Genomic DNA, 25,116 nt, shown 5'->3' with positions numbered 1-25,116 from the left:
TGTTCACCAGAGCTGCGTCAGTATGTGGCTGACCAGAACATTTTGGACGCCTTTAAGCTGGCTAGGTTGGCTGACAAGTGGGTCTCCCACCGGGTGTCCCCTAAGGACTCCAGTGGGAAGGACAAGGACAAAGAGAAGGGGGCTTCTCAGAAAGCTGAGGAGTCCCCCAAGCAGTCACAGTCGGGTAAACCAAAACCTTCCTCTCCTAAGACCCAAAAATCTACTGGGGATAAGTCATCTGGGGGTGGGAATAAGAGTAGTGGTCCACCTGCTGCAAAGCAGGCTCCCAGTGGTTCCAGTACCGTACCCCGCACTCCTGGCGCTAGTTGGGACTGTGGGGCTCTGGATCACAAAAGGGGTGACCCCAAGTGTAAAGGTAAGGCACTTGGAGTACAGGCTGTCAGCCTGACCTACCCTTACCCCGTGTCTGAGGTGGAGGCCACTGTCCTCCCCTCCTCTGCCGGGATCACATTTGGTGCTCCGGTGGAGATTTCCTTAGTGTCCCTTGGGGCCTGGGACCAGTATGCGGAAGTACTGGCGACTATCCCACAGAACACCCGTAGATTTTTGAGAAGTGTCCTCTTGAATGGTGAAAGCAAGCGTCCCCAAACAGCACGATCCTCCCCGCAATGAGAGACAATGAACGACTCTCCCAAAATGGGAATAAGGCCAAGACAGAGTGCGGGTGAGCGTAAATGGGAGTTTATCAATCAGAATAGGGCATGCAAAGAACTCTGCAAACTCCGAGAGCGCTCTGTCTGACAATAGCAAAGACAGGCGTATATATTTACAAAAAACGTCATCAAAACCTACATACTATAGGGGGCACAAGTTCATTGGGATTGGGTGGCGACGACTAACTATAGGTGCTGCTGCGGCGTGGTTGGTCTTGGCTGGAGGACGTCACTGGTCACCCTCGTGGGTTGGGCTGGGCCTGGCAGGTCGGCTTGAGTTCATCCGGGCGGTGTTGGTGTGCCAAGGCGGCCTGTGGCAGAGATGAATGCCTTTCCTGACTTACTTGCCCTCGGCCATGCACACCGCAGTCATTCAGTCATTTACAGTGTTATTCTCTTTAGTAAATCTTCCAATAGGTTATTCTATAGGTTAATGCAACACAGGAGGAATGCACCTTGTGAGGGGTCTGGAGGTAATACATCGAGGCCTGGTTACCCGTGTCCTGCTGACCGGGGCCATAGGTCGAGGGGCTAAGCTTCGGGGCCTGGGACGGGTGGTACAGGTCTTTCTGTCTTGTTAGAAGTTGTTATGGATGTTCCGCTGTGTGTTGTCAAAGTGTTGGGTGTCCTGATTGCACAGGGCCATAAGTCTAAGACGGTCCGGTGGGTTGTGGGGTTTACGAGGGGGCGCGTGAGTTTAGACAAAGGTTTACTGCTGTGCTGTAAATAATGCAGGTGGCTGGTCGCGGCCTTGGGTGCTGCAGTGGGGCTACAAATCTTTGAAGCGGCTCCAGTCTGGTCGGGGGAGGTGGGATAGCGCAGAGCGGGCCTCTGTTCTCATGTCTTGGCAGCCTTCGCAGGGTGGGAGGGGGAAATGGCCTTGTACGCATTCACAAAGGTATCTCCCTCGTGTGTTGCTGAATGTAGGTAAAGACATCACAAACATTTGAACACTTTCTATAATACTTATTCAAAATCGCTTCAAAACATGCATTTAAACTTTGCTGGATGTGTCTCGATTATACCCAGTCCGAGCACCATATTTGTACATTATATTCTAGCAGCTACAGTATTTTAGTTACATGCATATACATTCGCAGTAAATGAGGTAGTAGTTGGGTCGGTGGAGTACATAGAAAACGACCCGCCACTGTACGTGACGGTGGTGGCACATAAGGGGCTTAGACATACACACATGATAAGTGCATTCTCGCGCATCCTTTACATGAGTTCATAGTATAGTTGCATTCGCTTTCTCGTGTACTCTAGCAGCATTAGCTTAGTTATGGCGCAAAACCATGGGAGGTAGGCTGCCCAGTGATACACGCAACAAACAGATCCCTGGAGCGTTCCTTTATTATTAGCATCCACCTGTAATGGTGTGAGCTCGCCATTGCTTATATCATGGGAGCATGCTCTCTCATTTTAATACATTCTACAGGCGTTTGTAATATAAGAGATTTTGTGGAAGAAAGCATACTTTGCAAGTAGTCTTGACATTATTATATACATATATATTAAGACTGTCTGCCATCAGATGACCATTTTACCGTTCTTCTCATTGTTCAGGCATGCTGGCCGGGTCATGCTGATAGTGATAGTACACTGCGGGAGGTGAACTGTTACAATGTTAGCGTATTGCGCTAGCTCATGTCCGTCTTGTTCGTGGGAACGTGCTTGCAGCAGATCTGCCAGGGTGCTGCGGCAACAGGGATGAGACTCTCCAAGGGTGGGGGCCGCGCTACAGTGCGCTGAGCTCACACCATCTTTACCAGACAAAAAATGGTTTCTGGGCCTAGCTAAATTTGTATGGGCAATCAATACGTGTGGGCAATGTCTCCAGCGGGTGAGCCCTCCACCACCTGGGCCCGGGTGGCACGAGGGAACGCCCAATGAGCCATAGCCCTCACCTGGGGAGAAAACGCAGGCGAGAGGGGTCTCCTGGACCAGTCCTCCCCTACATTTCCCCCCTTTCGTTACTTAAGTAACGAATTCTTTAGCTCTTCTATCCTCCTACATTCTGCTTCGTCCATAACCGCCTCATCCCATGCAGGAGTTCCTTTGATAGGCATCCATGCTCTGCACACCCCCCTTAAGCTCTCACCTCTCCTGGCATATTCATCTGGAGTACACGTGAGATAGATACACCCACCATCTCCCTCCAAATCTACCCAAACTTCCTCGTACCATTCTAGTATACGGGGCTCTTTGATGGTGGTGTGCCACAGCTTATCTACAATATCCTTGTCGTGGTACATGGGCACCAATTGGTACCTGGGTGTGTTATCTATCCCTGTTTGTATTTGTGCTTCTTGCATTGTTTTTATTGTACCGTGTGAGTTGCCCATTGTCACCATCATCATTGCACCATTTGGTACTGCGTTAGCACAGACTCGAAGACCCACCTGGCACAGGCAGAAAATCAAAAGGAGGAACACCACAGCTGGCATCAAAAATTTCACAGTTGTTCCAAGCCATGAGGGGACCCAGGAGAAGATGTTATCGAACCATGTACTATCTTCTGCTCCGCCTTCCATCTTCATTTTTTCTCCTAGGTTGTGGACTGCTTCGATCACATGGGACAGGGAGCCATTCTCTGCGTCTTCAGAAGGTACGAAAGTGCAGCAGGCACTTCCTATTTTTCGGCAAACACCGCCGTCCATCGCCGTCAACAGGTCCAGGACATACCTGTTTTGCATGGTCATCAGTCGCAAAGCTCTTAGTTCGACCTTTATTATGTTAAATCCTTCTTCAGTGTCGTTTGCCAGCTGAATCAATTCCCAACGGGTTATCTGGAGCCATTTTGCGTTTGCCCTTGTTTGGACACTTGATACGAGTGAGGCAAAAAATGTTTCTGCTGAGCTGAATAATCGATATTTGTCTGGGATCTGAGCCAATAGTTCTGATGATGCCTGTGAGATGTAATTTGATGCTCGTCTGTGACGGGTTAGCACCTCTCCCTTGCTTCCGGAAGACAGGACATACATTTGTGATTCTGCAGTTGGTTGGGCCACACTCTGTTGCGTGCGTTCCTGTGTTCTTTTGCTTCCATCGATGTGGCTTTCTGGTATCACCATTAGAGCTGAGTGCAGAGTGGCCATTGAGCAGCTGCCACTCCACGACGGGGGGAGGTGTAGGTATGCCTGGTTGCCACATACCCAGTACGTGTCCATAAGGGCCGCAGTCCCTTTTCTTAGATCTGGGATGGTGAGGGTTTTGTTGCACTTCTTGTTCGTCCCCATGGACGTTCTCCCTTCTCCTTCGAAACATAGTTCATAGTCTATTTCACTCTGCAGCTTGAAAGGCTTTTCGATGGGCGTAACCCAGGTTAGTTTTGAAATGTGTTCCTTCCATCCGGGTGTGCACGTTTCTTCTATCCATTGCAACTTCACCGGTGCCACACCCCTCATTGCTTCAGCTTTACACATTACTTCTTCGTCCTTCCACTTGTTGTCAGAAAAAAGTGTCCCTTCAATTACAAAAAATGGTTCCTTCAGACATACCACCGCTGCCGGTTTTGGGTAGCACGTTTTCTCGTTCTGTAGCATTTGAAAAGTCACTTCATGTGCCTGGAAGGTGTTCTTAATCCTGCATAACGTAAGATGAAGGAGACACTGGGCATCTATGATTGGCAACTCTTTGGGTACCAATACTTTGGGTGTACCTGATGCGTGGGGAATAAGGGAGCAGACATAACAGCTCTCGTTTGTTGTTTGTTTAGCTGTGGCACTCATATCTGCATACCACTTATTTGTTTGGTGGGGGTGTCGTGGGTCTTCCATTTTATCGGGCCTAGCCCATAGTACTCATCATACTTCCTCCTCCCTGCTTCCCTCTTCCGTCTGTTATTCTTGTTCCTTTGGCGCTTCCCAACCTCCTGAACGAAGGGCAAAACAGACCCCCCTTTCCCCTTCCCGCCCCCCTTCACCCAGTCATCATATAATATTTCATGTGTTGCTTTCATTCTTTGATTGTCTATGGCCATGGGGGCAGGTTGGCTGGTGGGGGTGTTATACAACCAGGATATGGCAGAGGGGTTTCGGTCGTTTAAGCTGTGAGCATTGTAATTAGACATCTCAGGTGGGGACAGTGTGTTATTTTGCCTTTTACCCTTTGGCCCTCCATCTTGTGAGATGACAACATTGGATGGCGTAGTATAGTAGCCCCACACAAGTTTAGTTCCGTCCCATACCAAAAAATCACCTTCCCTTGTATTGGCGTTGACACTTGCAGTTGTATTGGTCCCAGTAGTTGTGTTGTTCCCTCCCCCCTCGTTCATCTCGATAGAGATGAACGCTATGAACCAGTATGTAACCAGACCAAACATCAATGTAAAAAACAATACAATGCACGCAGATAGTCCACATTCATACGAATATATGCATTTCTCAGTTAACCACTCTCTAATTCTAGTAAATCTATCCGTTGCAGGCTGCCCGTTAGATGCCATGGTAGCTCCTGTTTAAGATATAAAAGTGCATTGAGTGCATACATGTAAACATTTTGCTAGCACCATCAGTGCCAATATACATGTGACGGGGAATGGAAGCGGGTGGAGATACGGGGAGGGGTATTCACAGACAAGGGTGTATACAAGCTTATAATTTGGCATTCCATTAAATATATATATACACACTCGACAAGATAAAAGTTAAAAAATGTTCTTCTTTTTTTTTTTTTTTGTATCTTTATCAGTTGTGCATTTATTCAAGTTTAGTACCAACACATACACACAAGTTCATATTCAGTCATTCTGCTCAGTTGCAGCGTTTGCTGTTTTCTGTGCCTCCTCATCTACCTCCTCTTGTACGTTGCTATATGCCTTCCGTACATCGGTCAAGTGCACCCAGTACCTCAACCCTTTGACCTTTACTGCCGTGGGCGTGCAAAATATTACTTCGTATGGGCCATGGAATCGTGGTGCATTCCACCGACGCACAAAGCTTCTGACATAAATCCAGTCGCCTGGCATTAGCTGTAGCTGTTGCCCTGGCTCCGTGACAGCGCCTGTTACATTTCCCTCTTCTCTAGTGAAGGGTGGGGAGAGTTGCTTTGATATCACGCGCGCTGCCCTTGTCAATTTCTTTAAATAATCTGTGAACTCATCTCCCAATATCGCGGCGCTTCTGTGAGCGTCTGAGTGTTCGCGCAGTGGCGAGTGTGCTGTGTTCATCCGTCTCCCAGTCACGATCTCGTGCGGGGACAAATGGTGGTCTTTGCTTGGCTGATTCCTTAATTCAAATAGCGCAAGGGGTAGGCAGTAAATCCAATTCTTTTTTAATGAGAAGCATAGTTTTGATAACCTGCCCTTCAACAGTCCGTTCATCTTTTCCACTACGCCATTACTTTGAGGATGATAAATTGAACATAATTTATGTTTTATTCCCAATAATGTAGTGACTTCCTTAAAAAGCTCATTCACAAAATGAGTGCCGTTGTCTGAGCGAATCACGTCACAAATTCCCCAGCGCGGGAACACTTCCCTTACTAGGAACTTGGCGGCGCTCTTGGCATCGGGTCGTGCGCAGGGTCCTGCTTCCACCCACCTCGAAAATGGGCACACAACCACGATCATGTACCGTGCGCCATTACACCTTTCCCCCATATCTGCATAATCTATATGCAGTTCTTTGAATGGGCCAATGGGTTTAGGTATTGTTCCCCGGAGAGTGCGTAATGTCATTCCTGAATTGTATATTTGGCATGTTGTACATTCCATTGCCAATCGAGACACATGCTCCTGGAGGCAGGGCACGAACCATTCTTCCTGTATTTCTGCTGCAATATGCTGTTTGGTGTTATGTGCAGGGAAGTGTAGCTGTTGAAATGCAACCTCTAATAGCTGTATTGGCATTACCACTTTCCCCGAGTTATTTTGCCGCCACAGCAGGTCTGTTCCTGACTTGCTGCACCCTCGTTTTGTCCACATTAATTTTTCCTCTGCACTGGCTCCTTCCTGTAATTCTATTATTTGTGATATGGGCATCATATTATATCCTTCTGGGGGCTCTTTGTTTCTCTTGTTCTTAAGCATGTACTCACCTGTGTCATTTTTCTGAAAATAGGAAGCCTCCTTGGCGGCAGCGTCCGCTGCCGCGTTCCCTAAAGACACAACATCTGTGTTGGATGTATGTGCTTGGCACTTTACTATTGCTACTGCTGTAGGGTTTTGCAGGGCCTCAATTAACTCTTTCAACAATTCTGCATGCTGTACTGGTGTTCCGTCTGCCCGCCTAAATCCCCTACGCCCCCATCTTGCTAGGCCTCCATGTACTGTCGTTGTCATGTAAGCTGAGTCTGTGTATATTGTCACTGCACAACCCTTTGCTGCATGTAGTGCTTCTATGAGCGCAATCAGTTCTGCTGCCTGTGCGGAGTAATGTGATGGGAGGCGGTATTGTACCAGTGTTTCATACTCACCGTCTTCTAACCTCACTACTGCCATGCCAACGTGTTTTTCTCCCGTGCCCACGTCAATTGATGCAGACCCATCCACAAAGTACACTTCCCCCTTGCTTAGAGCGTTCTCACACACCACTGTGTCCTCCCCTCTTTCTCCTCTGTAGGTTGCACAATCGTGGTTCTGCATGTCCTCTAGTGTACACGCTTCTGTAATGAATGTGGCGGGGTTCACTGTTTTGCATCTCACTATATGGATGTTGGCGCTGGACAATATAATCTCGTAGGCTGTCGCCCGCTGTGTGGTCAGTGTGCTTTTTGATCTCTCTAGTATTGCAAATAATGAATGTTCCACAAACAATGTCACCGGGCAACCCATTACTATGGTGGCACTTTTCTCAATCGCGAACGCGGCTGCCGCGAGTGATTGCTCACACGCGAAATGGCCCTGCATCACGGCATCTAAAGTACCACTATAGTAAGCCAATGGCTTGTGTCCTAAGGACGTTTTTTGTGTCAGCACTGCTGTCATGAGTGTTTCTTTGCAGTGTGAGAATAGGTAAAATTCGCGTCCATAATCAGGGTTTGCGAGTACTGGGCCGCTTGAAATCAAATCTTTTAATGTTTGGAAAGAGGAGCTCATCTCTTCCGTCCATTCCATCTTCCTGTTCTCCTGTTTGGCCACCTTTAATGCTTGTAATAGGGGCCTGGTGTATGCCGCATAATCTAATATCCATGCTCGGCAGTAATTGCACATTCCCAGGAATTTCTGCATGTCTGTTACTGTTGTGGGTTCACCTACTGATTTTATGGCTTCTACTCTGTCTGGTATTATTCTTTTCCCATCTTTTGAAATCAACTGTCCTAGGTACAGGACCTCTGTCAGACAGTACTGTAGCTTTCCCTTGTCCACTTTGTACCCCTTGTTGGCCAGCAAAGTCAGTAATGTTATGGAATTTGTTCTGCATTTCTCTTCGTTTTGTGCGCATACTAGTAAATCGTCTACGTACTGAATAATGGTGCTCTCAACTGATAGGTTTCCTAGGTCTTCATGTAATACGCGGTTGAAGATGCTCGGGCTCTCGCAGTATCCCTGTGGTAATCTGCAATGTTCATATCTTTTACCCCCCAGTGTGAAGGCGGTAAGGTATCTACTCTTTTCAGCCAGGGGTATAGAGAAAAATGCGTTCTTCAAGTCTACTACTGTAAAATGTGATGCCTCTTTCGGGATGCTGCATAGTATTGATGCAGGGTTCGGGACTAGAGGGAACTCCTTCTGAATTACATCATTGAGGGGGCGTAAGTCCTGTATCATCCTCCAAGACCCCCCTTTTGCTTTTTTGATTGGATAAATACAGGTGTTACATGGGGAGTTTGAAGGCACTATTATCCCTTGTGCTAGTAGGGCATTTATTGTCTCTTTTATCCCTTCTTCAGCTTCACGAGACAAAGGATACTGTTTAACTCGCGGTAAAATTGCTCCTGGCTTTAGTTTTATTACCACAGGTTGTACTCCGTGCAACAGTCCCACATCATGGGGGCCTGTTGTCCATAAGTTGTTTGGTACGAGCCTCATGTTGTCATCAAAAAATGACGGTGGTGCTCCTACCACTGTCATCAATTGGACGGGGGTCTCCCTTGCTTGTATTAAAATATCACAGGGCATCGCTATTTCCATTACTATCTCACCATCCCCTTCTGTGTCTGAAAAGAGATCCTCATCTGTTACCTCTCGTAGGGCGATGTTGGCGTTTGTGCACAGCACTGTGCGCCACTCACACCCTTCCTCGTCCACTCCAATCACAGCGATCCTTTTTGCTGACACTTGTACAGCGTGCAAGTCTAATGATACCACTGATCCTGGTGCTGTGTTGGGACACACTATGGGGCGGAAGAGGAACTCCGCCGGAATCCTCCAGTCCATGCTTCTTAGCTCGGGAATTATGAGGGCCAGAGTCTTCAGCCCTTTGATAAACATTTCCTCATTTTGTGGCAGCCCTCGTATTTCCTGTGTGGTTGTGTAGGCTTGCACTACCAACATCGCACGCAAGGGGCATATCCCGGGTGTAGTACACACTATCCCTCTCTCGGTAAATGATATGGTCATGTTGAGTTTACTCAGGAGATCCCTCCCTAGCAAGTTTATTGGGGAATGTTCGTAATACAATAAGGGTGCCTTCACAGTCTTACCCCCCACTGTTACATCCAAAGCTTCTGTGTAAGGAACTTCAATTACAGCCCCAGAGAACCCCTGCGTCTCTAACTTCCTGTTAGATAACGGGAATCGGCTCTCTCTGACACATGATTTCTCCGCTCCCGAATCAACCATGAATATAAACTTCTTGTCTCCTATCTGCGCCCCTACCAATGGTTCCTCTGCTGCATTGTAGGTGGTGGATAGAACTGGACACGCAAGTGTTCTCTGTGGGCTGTCCTATGCGGGGTATCTCATCGCCCCTCCCTCATTAAAGACACTCCCTGAAACCACTGACATGCCGCTATAAGGTGCTGGCGCGGGGGCCCCGTTTGCTGTTGTCGCGAAAGGGTTACCTGGCTTGTATTGCGTACTGTCATTGTTTTGGGGGTGGTTCTGTGTCCTATACTGGTGTCCCTGTTGCTGGCCCGTGGTACCCTGGCCGGGGTTTCATAGTTGCTGCTGTCCCATTGGGAGACCATATGGGCTCCCTGGGTGTGGATGACCATAATTCTCCTCCTCCTGGAACCCATTGTTTTGTCTACTTCTGCACTCCCTGGAGTAATGCCCCCATCGTCCACAGTTCCAGCAACTCCCCTGGGGGCCCCTGGGACCCTGCCATCCATTTCCTCCCATTCCCCCGTACCCCTGTCCGCCTCCTCTCCGGCCCCTGTACCCACCTCGTCCCCCTCGAGGGGTCCACTCTTTCCACTGCGGACTTCCACCTTGCTCCTGCTCAGTCCACTGCCGCTGTGCTGTTCCCGCCCAATTAGTTGCCACCCTTCCTTGGAGTACTATCAGCCCCTCCTCCTCATCATCTCCCTCCCTACTGTGTGGGAGCGCGGCTACTGCTGCTGCAACGTTCACTAACTTTGACTGTACTAACTTCGCCTCGTCTGCCAATCTTTTCTGCGCCACCTCCTTCTCCCTCTCCTTGATTCGTTTACAATGGTGTACTATTATGCTCTGAATTTCTGGCCATCCCTTTGCTTCAATACCTGCTATCTTGTCAAGCGCCTTCTGCACTTCCTTTGGGAGCCCTCTCTTTATAATAAAATAAAATAAAGATGTCGATTGATACCAGGGCGTGCCCGTTTCTGCTCTCCACATCTCTTGGCCCCGAAAAATGTAATCCATAGCCTCTTCCCCGTCATTCATTGTACACTGCATCACTGACTGTAAGTCCGGTGTATCTGGGAATATGTCGCGTAAGGCATCCCACACCCTAGCACGCATTGTGTTAAAGGAGGCCCCATCATGGCGGTCACAGTCTAGCGTTACTCCCGGGAAACCGGCCTTAACCCATACCCTTTCAGCCTGATCGCCCACTGCTGATACGAGTAGACTTTTTACATCTCCTATGGCTAGGGGTACCCCAGCAGTATGTTTCTCAAAGGCATATATCCACTTACTTGCCCCTCCTGACAACGGGGGCAATAACTTTAATAAATTGGCTTTGTCCATCTGTGCCCATGGGATATAGTTAGGCCTCCCTCCTCCCCTGTGTATCAACGGGAGCTGTAGCCTTCCTTTCGTCGTTGCGTCCGGACCAGTTTTGGCTGCTGATGTTCCCAGTGATGCCATTTTTCCCACTCTGTTCCTTAGTCGCCCCATCCACTCATCATCCAGGGTTCTCATTGAACATGTACCTTCCTCCCCCTCGCTTCCCCCTCCCATCGCCATACTCAACCTGTCGCTTTCTTCTAACTCGTCCCTTATATCACACAGCAATTCCTCTCTAATTCCCCCAAGCCTTTCTTCGTTTACAACATCTCCCTCTCGGGGCCCTACTTCTATTATTCGCGTTGGTTCTTCCTCAATTCTGAACAGAATCTCGCCCTTTTTCCACCCCTCTTCGGGCTTTCTATTCTCACCTGGTGCTCTGGACGTACGCCCTGATCTAGTTGCATCTAGTGCTGTTCGTTCGCATATGTCTTTTATCCTCGAGAGCTCATCCTTTGCTATCGACAGTCTTGATTCTAAATCATCTGTGAGCTTCTCTATATCTGCCCTTTGTGTGCCTGCCTGGGCTCGCTCCCTCGTGCTTTCATATGGCGGAGGTGCCGTGGGCCGGTGGGGTGTAGTATCTTTCGGGGGAGGTATGTAAGTGGGGTCACTGTACCCCTCTGCGGGCACAGGCTTCTTTAATATCGGGTACAAACTTATTACCTCTACTGGTGGCGCTACACTTGACCCTTCTTTGACATCTCTTTGTATTAGTAGTGGATTGTCTGTGGTGGACGGGAGATCAGGATTTAATGCTGGTGTTTTAGGCGGTGGTATCTCTTCAAATAACCTCCAAAGATCTAATATTTCCCTCCTATTTTGCAGCTGCTTTCCTTTGTATTTTAGAAAAGTGCATGTGGCCACCGTATCCAGAACACTTTTATCAAATGACCCTCCCTCGGGCCAAATCTGAGGTAACCTCTCTCTTTAGCTCGGTCACCCATTGGTCGTGATATTTTTTAATCCGCTCCACGTATCCCGGGAGATTCTTACAAATATGTGATAAGGGTGTTTCAGCCCCCATCTCTGTGCCCTCCTAGTGCTGGTGTGTCTCAGTGTGTTTGCAACTACAATGTAAATGTAGTATCAATGTTATTCTTTATATTTTACTTCACATTCAATGTTGGGTCCCTTTGGGCTCCCCTCCTCCCTGACTGCACAATACAAAACTGGCCGTACACAATGTCTATTCTGTTCTCTTTGGGGGGCACATACAAGAGCAACCCATCCTTTATTTTGACAATGTCAGCCTGGAAATCAAAAAGGTACTCACTCACTTCACTATATTGACGTTGTCTTAAAAGGGAAAAAAGTTTTATCCAACCACACTTACCATGACCATTTAACTATTATGCATGTATAACCGCTTTACACATTCACAACATCAAAAATGTCTTCTAGCACATACGAGGTGCACACACCCCTTGGCACCACTCAATTCACCATTCAAGCTGCCCTCCCTTTCCTCCCTAGCCGGCTGTCCCTGTTCGTCTTATTTGAATATCTGGATGCGTATATATATAGATATTAACCTGTTTTCCCCCCTTTCTAGTACGACTCTTCTTCTCTTACTGTCTCCCTAAGTTTGTGCTAATCACAGTTCTTTATTCTCCCCCTACCCTTAAAGAAAAGAAAGGAAAAAAGTAATAGCGGTCACTAATGTACTCTCAGTGTCCCCTTTTGCTGAACACTTTTATTTTATACTCCACTTCTTCATATATTCCCAGTACTAGTCAAGATAGCACTATCGGCGCCGCCTTCCACCCCCTTTCGGAGCTAGGTTCCCGTCACTTTTATCTCTTATTCACCTCTTGATCCTAATGGCCATATGCAAAGAAAAAGCAAGGAAAATTTAAGATGATCCTTAGAAGATCTGCGTACCCCCCCCCCCTTCTCGTTATCTATCTTACACTTCTTTCCCCGCTCCCTTTAGAATCGCTCGCACTCAGTACTCACGTGCCCGTCTTGAACCGATAGTCTCCGAAACTGGGTCCGTCCAGGCAGTGTCGCCGTCAGCTCTACAGTCAGCCCCGGCTCCGGCGAGCGGTACTCAAAGGGGATTTTTCAACCGGGATCCCGTACCCCCTCTCTATTGAGTGCGCACTTCTTAGTGTACCGGTCGCCGTTGGCGGGCAGCCTCCCGGAGCCGGCTCACCGTGCGTATCCCTTTTCGACCGGAGATTCTCGTGCCAAAAGGGGATGGTTATAAGGAGTTAAGAAGGAATAAAATTCACGCTATCGGGGTCACCACTGAAAGCAAGCGTCCCCAAACAGCACGATCCTCCCCGCAATGAGAGACAATGAACGACTCTCCCAAAATGGGAATAAGGCCAAGACAGAGTGCGGGTGAGCGTAAATGGGAGTTTATCAATCAGAATAGGGCATGCAAAGAACTCTGCAAACTCCGAGAGCGCTCTGTCTGACAATAGCAAAGACAGGCGTATATATTTACAAAAAACGTCATCAAAACCTACATACTATAGGGGGCACAAGTTCATTGGGATTGGGTGGCGATGACTAACTATAGGTGCTGCTGCGGCGTGGTTGGTCTTGGCTGGAGGATGTCACTGGTCACCCTCGTGGGTTGGGCTGGGCCTGGCAGGTCGGCTTGAGTTCATCCGGGCGGTGTTGGTGTGCCAAGGCGGCCTGTGGCAGAGATGAATGCCTTTCCTGACTTACTTGCCCTCGGCCATGCACACCGCAGTCATTCAGTCATTTACAGTGTTATTCTCTTTAGTAAATCTTCCAATAGGTTATTCTATAGGTTAATGCAACACAGGAGGAATGCACCTTGTGAGGGGTCTGGAGGTAATACATCGAGGCCTGGTTACCCGTGTCCTGCTGACCGGGGCCATAGGTCGAGGGGCTAAGCTTCGGGGCCTGGGACGGGTGGTACAGGTCTTTCTGTCTTGTTAGAAGTTGTTATGGATGTTCCGCTGTGTGTTGTCAAAGTGTTGGGTGTCCTGATTGCACAGGGCCATAAGTCTAAGACGGTCCGGTGGGTTGTGGGGTTTACGAGGGGGCGCGTGAGTTTAGACAAAGGTTTACTGCTGTGCTGTAAATAATGCAGGTGGCTGGTCGCGGCCTTGGGTGCTGCAGTGGGGCTACAAATCTTTGAAGCGGCTCCAGTCTGGTCGGGGGAGGTGGGATAGCGCAGAGCGGGCCTCTGTTCTCATGTCTTGGCAGCCTTCGCAGGGTGGAAGGGGGAAATGGCCTTGTACGCATTCACAAAGGTATCTCCCTCGTGTGTTGCTGAATGTAGGTAAAGACATCACAAACATTTGAACACTTTCTATAATACTTATTCAAAATCGCTTCAAAACATGCATTTAAACTTTGCTGGATGTGTCTCGATTATACCCAGTCCGAGCACCATATTTGTACATTATATTCTAGCAGCTACAGTATTTTAGTTACATGCATATACATTCGCAGTAAATGAGGTAGTAGTTGGGTCGGTGGAGTACATAGAAAACGACCCGCCACTGTACGTGACGGTGGTGGCACATAAGGGGCTTAGACATACACACATGATAAGTGCATTCTCGCGCATCCTTTACATGAGTTCATAGTATAGTTGCATTCGCTTTCTCGTGTACTCTAGCAGCATTAGCTTAGTTATGGCGCGAAACCATGGGAGGTAGGCTGCCCAGTGATACACGCAACAAACAGATCCCTGGAGCGTTCCTTTATTATTAGCATCCACCTGTAATGGTGTGAGCTCGCCATTGCTTATATCATGGGAGCATGCTCTCTCATTTTAATACATTCTACAGGCGTTTGTAATATAAGAGATTTTGTGGAAGAAAGCATACTTTGCAAGTGGTCTTGACATTATTATATACATATATATTAAGACTGTCTGCCATCAGATGACCATTTTACCGTTCTTCTCATTGTTCAGGCCTGCTGGCCGGGTCATGCTGATAGTGATAGTACACTGCGGGAGGTGAACTGTTACAATGTTAGCGTATTGCGCTAGCTCATGTCCGTCTTGTTCGTGGGAACGTGCTCGCAGCGGATCTGCCAGGGTGCTGCGGCAACAGGGATGAGACTCTCCAAGGGTGGGGGCCGCGCTACAGTGCGCTGAGCTCACACCATCTTTACCAGACAAAAAATGGTTTCTGGGCCTAGCTAAATTTGTATGGGCAATCAATACGTGTGGGCAATGTCTCCAGCGGGTGAGCCCTCCACCACCTGGGCCCGGGTGGCACGAGGGAACGCCCAATGAGCCATAGCCCTCACCTGGGGAGAAAACGCAGGCGAGAGGGGTCTCCTGGACCAGTCCTCCCCTACAATGGCCAGCCTTCTACTGGTTTGAGAGACACTGGGGCAAGCATGACAGTGGTGGACAGGACCCTGCTCAGGTCAGAGGACTATGAAGGTGCACCTCTGCAAACCACCAGGTTAGCTGGTGGGCCTCCCAAATTATCACCTGTAGCCTTAGTCACAATCATGATTGGAGACAAGACAGCAAAGCTTCCTGTCCTGGTTCAGGACAATGTCCCTGCTAACATTTTGTTAGGGAATGATCTAGTAGAGTTGGGGTTGATCTCGGATGGTCTTCCCATGACTGCTGCTGCAGTCACTAGGTCACAAGTGACACCGGGTCTGGCTGTGGGTCAGGTACCCGAGCTAAAGGCGAGGCCTAAGGCAAGAAGAAGGAAGACCAAGAAGGCCACCTCTGTGGAGGGAGCACCTTCTCTTCCTGCTGTTCCGACAGCAGCCATTGGGATCCATGCTCCGGACGGGCTGGGTCCAGTGGAAAACCCAAACTCAACTCCTTTGGGAGAAGAGACAGAAGACTCTCCTGTGGGAGAGGTTCTTAACCCGGAGGATCATCCCGACCTTCAATGCTTGTTAGCTGAAGGGGGACCCTCACGGGCGGACTTCTGTAAGGGACAGAGAGAGTGCCACTCTCTCGAGGGACTGAGGAAACAGGCCCTGGCCCAGGCACAAGGAGAGGTGCCTAGGAATTTCCGGATTTATTGGGAGGGTGAGCTCCTTGTTAGTGAGCCCACTAAGCCTGAACCTGGTGCCCGCAAGAGGTTGGTGGTACCCCAGGTTTACAGGCCCTTCCTACTGCAGTTGGCGCATGAGGTGCCCTTGGCTGGTCATCTTGGGACCAAGAAGACTAAGCAGAGGCTCTCTGCCCATTTCTACTGGCCACGGATGGGAGTAGAGGTGGAGTCCCACTGCAGGACCTGCCCAACTTGTCAGTTGTCTGGCAAGACTGGAGGCAGTGTCATTGCCCCACTGCAGCCGTTGCCAGTGATTGGCACCCCATTTGAGAGGGTGGGCATCGACATCGTCGGTCCCCTTGACCCTCCCACTTCAGGTGGACATCGGTTCATCCTGGTCTTGGTAGATCATGCCACCAGGTACCCTGAGGCGATACCCCTTTGGACGGTTACGGCCAAGGTGGTTGCCCGGGCTCTCCTTGGCATTTTCACCCGTGTTGGATTCCCCAAAGAGGTTGTCTCTGACAGAGGATCCAACTTCATGTCTAGTTACATGAAAACCATGTGGAAAGAGTGCGGGGTAACCTACAAGTTCTCCACCTCTTACCACCCCCAGACCAATGGTCTGGTTGAGAGATTTAATAAAACTCTCAAGGGCATGCTAGGGGCTTTGGAAGAACCCCTAAGGAGGAAATGGGATCTCCTCCTGCCGTGCCTGCTGTTTGCTTACAGGGAGGTACCTCAAGAGGGTGTTGGTTTCAGCCCCTTTGAGTTACTCTTTGGACATCCCGTGAGGGGGCCCCTCGCCTTGATCAGAGAAGGCTTGGAAGCCACCCCTCCGGGTCCCGCCAAGCAAGTGGGGGACTATGTGTTAGGCCTCAGACGGAGGATGACACAGATGATGTGTCAGGCAACAGCAAATCTCAAGGCCAGCCAGGAATTGAATAAGTACTGGCATGACCTTAAAGCCTCGAAAGTGGATTGGACTCCGGGACAGGAAATCCTTGTGATGGAGCCCACCAAGCCTAGAGCTTTGGCAGACAAGTGGACTGGACCCTTCAGGATCATCTCCAAGATGGGCGAAGTCAATTATCTGGTTGACATGGGAGCCCCTGGGGTAGCCCCTCAGATATTCCATGTCAACAGGCTCAAGCCTTTCCACCGGCGAGCAGAAGTCTCATGTCTCTTGCTAGCTTCCGGGCAAGAAGAGAATGAGAGTGAGCCCCTTCCTGATTTGCTGCATAGCAACCCTCAGGATGGCTCAGTGGAGGGAGTACATCTCTCTCCAGATTTGACAACAGAGCAACAGAGGGCCTGTAGGGCTTTGCTCCAACAGTATGCCTCTCTGTTTTCACTGAAGCCAGGCCTAACACCGTGGTGTAAGCACGAAATTGACACTGGTGACAGTGTGCCTGTCAAAAGCAGGTGCTAGCGTATGTCAGATACCGTTAAGAACCACATCCAGGCTGAGGTCGCCAAGATGTTGGATCTGGGTGTTATTGAACCCTCAACCAGTCCCTGGTCCAGTCCAGTGGTCCTTGTCCCCAAGGCAAGTTCCCAGGCGGGCACCAAGGATTGGAGGTTCTGTGTGGACTACCGAGGAGTCAATGCCGTCACCAAAACTGACGTGCACCCATTGCCCAGGGCTGATGAGCTCGTGGACACCATCGGTGCTGCCAAGTTTGTGAGCACCTTTGACCTTACTTCAGGCTATTGGCAAATAGCTCTGACGGACCATGCCAAGGAAAAGACGGCCTTCTCCACACCTGAGGGACTCTACCAGTTTAGGGTCATGCCTTTTGGGTTGAAGAATGCCCCTGCCACCTTCCAGAGATTGGTCAACCATGCGCTCAGTGGGCTGGAAGCCTTTTGTGTGGCTTACTTAGACGACATTGCCGTCTACAGTTCCACCTGGGAAGAGCATTTGACACATCTGGATAAGGTGTTGCAGGCCTTGAAAAGGGCTGACCTCACTATCAAGGCCACCAAGTGCCAGATAGCTCAGGGGAAAGTTACCTATCTTGGTCATGAGGTAGGAGGGGGTCAAATCCAACCTCTCTCCAGTAAAGTACAGGATGTACAGAACTGGGAGACTCCCACTACTCAAACCCAGGTGAGAGCCTTTTTGGGCCTCACTGGGTACTATCGCAATTTCATGGCAGACTATGGGACCATAGCTGCCCCCCTGACAGCTCTAACGTCACCCAAGCAGCCTAGGAAGGTTAATTGGACCGAAGACTGTCAGAGGGCCTTTGATGGCTTGAAAGAAAGTCTGTGTAGGGCACCTGTGTTGAGTGCGCCTGACTACAGCCGACCCTTTATCGCCCAGACGGATGCCTGTGACACCGGAATTGGAGCTGTCTTGTCCCAGTTAGATGACAAAGGGAGAGAACACCCTATCATATTCATCAGTAGACAACTCAAGGGTAGAGAACTTAGGTGGGCTACTGTTGAAAAGGAGTGTTTTAGCATAGTTTGGAGCCTTCAGCGTTTTAGGCCCTACCTTACGGGGTCTACCTTCAAGGTCCAAACAGATCATAAGCCCCTGAAGTGGCTTATGCAGATGAAGGGTGAGAACCCGAAATTGCTCAGGTGGTCCATTAGCCTGCAAGGGCTAGACTTCACCATAGAGCACAGACCAGGGAAGAGTCACGATAATGCAGATGGCCTTTCCAGAAGGTATGTTGACCGTCTGGATGAGGGTGTCTATCCCGTGGGAGATTAGACACCCTCCACCTCAGTCTGGGGGGGGCGACTGTGATGCTGGAAATGCATCTGAGGGACAGGGCCTCTGAATCCTTGTCCTTTTACTGTTTTTACCGTGTGTTCTGTTATGTTTTCTGCCCGGAGTCCATGTGGGACTCCTGGCAGTGCAGCTCACTCTTTTGGTTTGGTGAACAGACCCATGGGATACCCTTATGGCACCCATGGGTAGGGGTACAACCCTGTGCCCCTAGTGTATGTTTTTTGGGCACCTGTGGTGACCGCAGAGCCGGGTATGGGCTGGTGGCAGCTCCGTGCTGAAATTGACAGGTGCTCCGGGTGTCCTCCATTTTGGGATACCCCGGCCCTGCCATTGGGATCTGTTGATTCCTGATAGGAAACAAGATGGCCCCTGTGGCCTCTTGCTTTCTATGGCCTGGTATTTTGTTTTCCCAAAGTCCTGGGAAGCCCTGTCTCTGTCCCTTCCCCCTGACTGGCTGTTGGGTGGAAGTTCCATGTATGGTGTTGTTGTGAAGGCCCAGCTAGACTGGCTGGAGTCTTCCCAGTGACTGTATGTTGTGGGTACCTCCTGTGGGCGGGACTTGGGTGAATGGAGTGTGTGACCAATATACACTCCTTGTTGTGGTTGTGTGGTTTCTGGCATGAGAGACAAAGACTGAGACAGCCCTGCCCGAAACTGGCCTGAATGCAGTGTGTAGTGTTGAATGGCTGGGTACTTGTCCCAATCCACATTCCCTGTTGTGAGTGTCTGGAAGGGAGGAGTGTGGCCTGAATGCGCTGTGTGCCTGATTGGCTGACTGACTGCATGAATGCCCTGCAGTATGATTGGCTGCTGAGTGTGTGACAGCAGCGTGGATGAGAGAGAGGATAGTATATCTGGGGACCTCTCACCACTGGAAAGGTGTTCAGAAGGGACCTTTGGTTGAGAAGCGACCATTGTGCTCCTAAAGCAGCCAGGGAGCTGAGTCTCCACTCTACGAGTAACTGGAACTGCTGATCCTCGACGTCCAGCTGGAAGAAGAAGACTTGCTGTGGCATTTGCTTCGACCGATCTGAAGGCTGACGAGATCGTCGAGGGCTGACCCGAGAGAGGACCTGGTAAGGCGCCCTCTTCCCGTGCTCCGAGGGACCATCAAGCACCGCTCCATCTTCGCCGAAGCGCCCTGGAAGACAGACCCTCGAAAGGCTGTCGACCCGAGACGGGACCGCTGAGGAGATCGAGGTGAAGCACCCGGACATCGACGCCGTCGAAGTCCATTGCCGTCGACCAGGGTTCGCAGGTTTGTGTAACCGCTGGAGGCCCGTCGACGTTGTGTTGCCCAGCCGTGGGAACCACTTGACGCCGTGCCGCCGACGACTGGAGCCGTCCGCTCCTTTGCCTAAGAACATTCAATCGAAGGACTCTCTGGACTGCATCGTCGACCGCTTATCCTGCCGGAGAAAGTCGAGGACGACCAACGCGCCGAGGAGAAACCTGCCGGTGGGTTTCCCGCCACCCGACGACCTCAAAGACTCGGACGACTCGACGCCCTTGCTGGGCCTCAGTCTCTACAATCTTTGCGGTCCAGAACTATTGTCACCGAGGTGCCCCGCACACCTCCGCCTTACAGGACGCCGACGCTCCGACGCCGACGAGCACTGCTTGGACGAAGCTGCCGCCTCATCGACATCATTCTACCTCGTTTGTCGACGGACGTTCAATGCCCCGTGCCTCCCGCTTGAAAGGGAAGGCATTCAAGAAGGGCCGTCGATTCCCCGTCGCCGAACAGCGAGTTCCTCGACGTTTGTCGACGTCTCTTCAAGGAGCTCGACTCCACCAGGTACATTGGGGGGGTAAAAACATTATAGGAGAGAATAAGACTTGCAGAGCAGTATATGGACCGGGCGTGTGCTATATCTTGTTTTACAGGTGGGGGGATCTCCACACAGAACGGTGCCTAGTGGTAGGGGCCAGTATTCTGCCTACTGCTCAACCATCTTGTTTTCTCTCCTCTCTCTATTGCTGGTTTCACTCTATTGGTCTGTGTGACATTGCACAGTATTGTTAATGCACTGTAATGAGATCTAGGGTGGTACCACTTTAGGATTGTATATATTTGCCATATATTGGCAGCGAATGATGAACCGCAACGGGGGGGGCCCTCAACCCCCCCCACCCCAAATGGAGGGCCCCACCTCATGCAACCCACCCTGGGGGCAGATAGGGGGGCCCCACCTCATGCATCCCTCCCTGGGGTCAGATGCCCCTTCCTAGGAGCAGATATCTGCCCCCAGGGAGGGTTGCATGAGGTGGGGCCCTCCATTTGGGGTGGGGGGGGTTGAGGGCCTCCCCCCGTTGCGGTACATCATTCGCTGCCAATTTAGGGTGGCCCTCAGCCCCCCCTAAAAAGCAGCCTGTGATTTTGTATTTTTTTTTGTTTACCCAACTTCGCTTGGTGCAGATGGCCACATTAGTGTGGCTATCTGCCCCCAGGGTGCCCAAACCCTACTGCCCCATCTATTGGGGTTCCTGCCCCACCTTTTGGGGTGGCTCCCCCCCACCCCCAATGGCTGGGGGACACACCTCATGCAGGCCTCCCTGGCCCTCCTCCTAACGGCTGCGTGAGGTACACCCCACCTCCATTTGGTGTGAGGGGGGAGAGGGCCACCCCAAAAGGTGGGGCAGGACCCCCAATAGATGGGGCAGTAGGGTTTGGGCACCCTGGGGGCAGATAGCCACACTAATGTGGCCATCTGCACCAAGCAAAGTTGGGTAAACAAAAAACAAAATACAAATTCATAGGCTGCTTTTTAGGGGGGGCTGAGGGCCACCCTAAATTGGCAGTGAATGATGCACCGCAACGGGGGGTGGCCCTCACCCCCCCAACTCCAAATGGAGGGCCCCACCTCATGCAAGTCTCCCTGGGGGCAGATAGGGGGGGCCCACCTCATACATCCCTCCCTGGGGTCAGATGCCCCTTCCTAGGAGCAGATATCTGCCCCCAGGGAGGGTTCATTGAAGTGGGGCCCTCCATGTGGGGTGGGGGGGTTGAGGGCCACCCCCCATTGCGGTACATCATTCGCTGCCAATTTCAGGTGGCCCTCAGCCCCCCCTAAAAAGCAACCTGTGATTTTGTATATTTTTTTTTGTTTACCCAACTTCGCTTGGTGCAGATGGCCACATTAGTGTGGCTATCTGCCCCAGGGTGCCCAAACCCTACTGCCCCATCTATTGGGGGTCCTGCCCCACATTTCGGGGTGCCCCCCCCAGACCGCCAATGGCTGGGGGACACACCTCATGCAGGCCTCCCTGGGCCTCCTCCTAACGGCTGCGTGAGGTACACCGCCACTTCCATTTGGTGTGAGGGGGGAGAGGGCCACCCCAAAAGGTGGGGCAGAACCCCCAATATATGGGGCAGTAGGGTTTTGGCACCCTGGGGGCAGATTGCCACACTAATGTGGCCATCTGCACCAAGCGAAGTTGGGTAAACAAAAAAAAATACAAATTCATAGGCTGCTTTTTAGGGGGGGCTGAGGGGCACCCTAAATTGGCAACAAATGATGTACTGCAACGGAGGGTGGCCCTCAGCCCCCCCACCCCAAATGGAGGGCCCCACCTCATGCAACCCTCCCTGGGGGCCCCCCTTCCTGGCGGCAGTTAGGGGCCCCACCTCTTGGATCCCTCCCTGGGGTCAGATGCCCCTTCCTAGGATCGCGCGCCCTGCGCCCGATCCATGACCAGCAATGCCTCATATGTGGTGTCCTTGGAAAGGGGAGAAAGTCCCCTTTCCAGGGACACCACTTTTTGATCAATCCCTGGTGGTCTTGTGGGCCCCAGGGCCCCAAATCCCCTCCCACCTCCCACCTCCCCTCGATTTTTTTTTTGCTTTTATTTATTTTTATTTTCACCCCTGGGGGCAGTGATTATCTGCCCCCAGGGGTCTCTGGCGCTGTGGCCCCATGCCTTGGGGCCACTAGGGGAGGGGGGCCGCTTACCTAGTAAGCAGCCCCCCCTCCCCCTGCGTCACAAATGGATCTGCATTGATCCACTGGCATTGCTGCCCGCGGATCGCGCGCCCTGCGCCCGATCCGCGGGCAGCAATGCCTCATATGTGGTGTCCTTGGAAAGGGGAGAAAGTCCCCTTTCCAGGGACACCACTTTTTGATCCATCCCTGGTGGTCCAGTGGGCCCCAGGGCCCCAAACCCCCTCCCACCTCCCACCTCCCCTCGATTTTTTGTTGTTTTTTTTTTGTTTATTTTCACCCCTGGGGGCAGTGATTATCTGCCCCCAGGGGTCTCTGGCACTGTGGCCCCATGTCTTGGGGCCACTGGGGGAGGGGGGCCGCTTACCTAGTAAGCAGCCCCCCCTCCCCCTGCGTCACAAATGGATCTGCATTGATCCACTGGCATTGCTGCCCGAGGATCGCGCGCCCTGCGCCAGATCCGCGGGCAGCAATGCCTCATATATGGTGTCCTTGGAAAGGGCAGAAAGTCCCCTTTCCAGGGACACCACTTTTGTTCCATCCCTGGTGGTCCAGTGGGCCCCAGGGCCCCAAAACCCCTCCCACCTCCATCCATCCCTCGATTTTTTTTTTTTTTTCACCCCTGGGGGCAGTGATCATCTGCCCCCAGGGGTCCCTGGTGCTGTGGCCCCATGCTTTGGCGCCACGGGGGAAGGGGGCCACTTACCTAGTAAGCAGCCCCCTCCTCCCCCGCGTCACAAACGGATCTTCATTTGATCCGTGACGTTGCTGCCCGCGTATCAAGGCGCCCTGCGCCCGATCCGCGGGCAGCAATGCCACACAATTGGTATCGTTGGAAAGGGGAGAATCTCCCCTTTCCAACGATACCTGCCTCGATCTCAGGCTTGAAATACAGCCGAAGATCGAGGCTGACAAAGAAGGGCACTCACCTTCTTTATCCACCGCAGCAGCCGAAAATGGCGGCTGCGGTGGATTTACTTTCAGTTTCACGCCGACGTGCGTTACGCACGCCGACGTGAAACTGAAGGTAATCCAGCACCCTGGCAGTGAGGGGGGACCTCCCCCTCACATAGCTCGGGGGTTGGATTACAGTTTTGAGCGATCCCTGCTTTGCAGGGATCGCTCAAAACAAGGTGCCAAAAAGGACGAGCTATCTCGTCCTTGGCACTGCGTGTGCACTGTCAAGGACGAGATACCTCGCCCTTGGCACTTAAAGGGTTAAACACTTCACTTTCAAGTTGTTTCGGCCTTGAACCGAATCTGTCCAGCGGTTTGGTCTGTGCAGTTTAACAAAAATTGACCTTGTTTGTCTATGGGAAAATGAATGGAAAGTAGGCCACAACTTTGGAAAAAAAAATATTTTGTCTTCTTAAACTTTTTTTTTTAACAAATCTTTGCAGTCTGTGGGAGGGGGGGTGGGCGTCTTGAGTCCGAAGTCTGTTACTCGAAACAATGGAATTTTAACAGGTTCCTATCAGAGTCTGATTCACCTTAACTATAGGCCGGCTATCGCCGCCCTATAATATATTTTAACTCTTTTTAAATGTATACATATTACATGGTCTGTGGTAGCGACCCTCTAGTTATGGTTAAGTCGCTCAACCCATAGGAAGAGCAGTTTTTGGATGACTTATTGTCGGAATAAAAAAATATATCGTGCCTCCTATTGTAATAAATATATTAATATTGGTCACTTGCGAGATCTGTGTTGCAAGGTCCTTACCTTTAATCCATGTAGGCCGCCATTTTAGGTCAAACCTCCATTTTAGGATTTATGTGGAAAAGTCACCCTGTGAGCTAAAATGGTAGACAATGTCATTGCAAAATACAACATGGCCGTCTTGACCTCTGTACATCGCTAATGTGTAATCTGCCTGCAGGCCACTTGTTGAGGTCATGAACTGAGACCTCGTCCTACGTTGACCTATGTGTAAAAGGATTACTCGCGCAATGAAACCAATCCACGAGTATATATTATGATAATGTATTTACACATTGGACAAAGAACATCTGTTTTACTATATCGTATTAATGTTTAAGAAGACCTGCAATACAAAACTTAGAATACACAGTTAATACATACGCTTATTGTTACATGTAATAAAGAACAAACCAGTTAGATGCGGTTATTTGAGACTCGGCAACGAACCCTAGAATTGGTGATGTATAAAGTAGAATATTAAGCCGAAGAAGGGTTGGCCATAGCGCTCACAAAATGTATAAAAAGCGAATGCATTCTAATGTACAGTCTCTCACTGAACACACTGAACCACACAAGAGTTTGTTGTGTTGTACTGAGGGCCGATGGCTATCTGACTTTGCACTGTTTTGTAATTGTATTACAATTATAGAATACAGTATTTTGTATGTTCCTTTGAAACCTGTGTTTGGTGTATTTCCTTTTGGGGTACTCAGCCTCGATATTTTGTTTCTCTTTTCACAGTTGGCGCCCAAATAGGGACCCTCAAGATTGATGCCAGATTGTTGAAGGTTGACACTTGCTATCAGACCGGGATCGGACAGTGTACAAAAGTAAGGAGCCCCTGGATGAGGCGTGAAACCTCAGCAGCGCTGCACGATCCGAGCCCTGGATGACTAGCCTGTGGTCTGAGACGGCATCTTGACGAGGGTCCACTTATCGAGGCGTGCAGATTTGCCGAAATCACCATACACGAGGTAAGATTAGTTAGGTAAG

Source organism: Ambystoma mexicanum, chromosome 6q, assembly GCF_040938575.1.
Source record: "Ambystoma mexicanum isolate Mex_15411 chromosome 6q, UKY_AmexF1_1, whole genome shotgun sequence".
Lineage (NCBI taxonomy): Eukaryota > Metazoa > Chordata > Amphibia > Caudata > Ambystomatidae > Ambystoma > Ambystoma mexicanum.
Note: the sequence above shows the minus strand (reverse complement) of the source record.